Raw genomic sequence first — 536 nt, forward strand, 5'->3', positions numbered from 1 at the left:
ATATGGACCATGGGGTATTAGCCTGGGTAGCTCTCGTTAGAGCACTTGACTAGCAATGCGTGGTCCCGGGTCCGATTCCTGGTCGAGCCAAACTTTTTCTCCCTGTTTTATAATACGACAGGATCTTTTACAATCCCTCCTCCAGTATACATTAAGATAGAAGGGACATGCATGTAAGCTAGAGTGCAATCTGATGAAATCAAACCTCTGCACGCTCTGTAGGCCTTATATGTATTAAATTAGTGGATCGGATCGCAGTAGGTGATAGTCGGACTGGTAGGGGGAAAATTAAATTAGCTCGTAAAAACTTTTAAAATGATAAAGTAGATTTGATTATTTTATGATTTTCAAAATGAAAATTTCATACTTAATAAAGTAGATTTAATTATTTTATGATTTCCAAAACGAAAATTTGATACTTTAATTCTTTTTCTCTCTTTATAATTTGCAAACATATTTTTTTCTCAAAAAGCGCCTGTTCTTTCTCGATAACGATCGCAAAACTGAACGGTCCCTTGCACTCTTCTTGGTAACCG

The sequence above is a fragment of the Ostrea edulis genome, chromosome 1, assembly GCF_947568905.1.
Source record: "Ostrea edulis chromosome 1, xbOstEdul1.1, whole genome shotgun sequence".
In the NCBI taxonomy this organism is placed as follows: domain Eukaryota; kingdom Metazoa; phylum Mollusca; class Bivalvia; order Ostreida; family Ostreidae; genus Ostrea; species Ostrea edulis.